Source organism: Chinchilla lanigera, unplaced genomic scaffold, assembly GCF_000276665.1.
Source record: "Chinchilla lanigera isolate Chin_1 unplaced genomic scaffold, ChiLan1.0 scaffold00055, whole genome shotgun sequence".
Taxonomy (NCBI): domain Eukaryota; kingdom Metazoa; phylum Chordata; class Mammalia; order Rodentia; family Chinchillidae; genus Chinchilla; species Chinchilla lanigera.
Window position 1 is genome coordinate 7,407,464 of NW_004955456.1, and position 408 is coordinate 7,407,871.

The 408-nt window shown below is 77.5% G+C and overlaps 1 protein-coding gene across 2 annotated transcripts in view; it reads right to left on the reverse strand.

Annotated features, from left to right (window-relative positions):
* The window catches only part of Zmiz2 (zinc finger, MIZ-type containing 2), a gene marked incomplete in the record, with an annotated part of 14,036 nt that extends 13,789 nt beyond the window's left edge, over positions 1-247 (reverse strand). Inside the window, 1 exon segment of one of the 2 annotated variants that reach the window (XM_013520538.1) lies at positions 169-247. 2 annotated transcript variants of the gene reach the window in all.
* Positions 248-408: the final 161 nt, after the last annotated feature.

The window sequence follows — 408 nt, forward strand, 5'->3', positions numbered from 1 at the left end:
CGGCTCCGCCTCCAGGCCAGAGCAGCAGAGCCCAGAGCCGCCGCTCGGGCGGGGGCGTCAGTGGGCCTCAGCGGCCGAGGGCAGGGGAGAGGGCGAGGCTGGGGCCGCGGGCGGCCAGGCCTGCGGAGATGCGCCAGACCGCGACCCGCGCTCCCTGTCCCCTCACACCTTTCGGAACGCGGCGTCCTAGGGAGCCACTGCGCGCTTCCTGCTCGCTCTCCACCGGGGGCGGGGCCGGGGTGGAGGAGGGGCCGGGATGCCGGGGCGGGGTTGGCATGGAGGCGGGGCCGGGGCCCCGGGGCGGGACCTGGAAGGGCTGGCCCAACGTGAGGGGCGGGGCTGGTGTGGGGGCGGGGCTGAGCGAGCTCCTCTGAGCCTGGCGGGCGCAGCCAGACCCGCAGAAAGCAG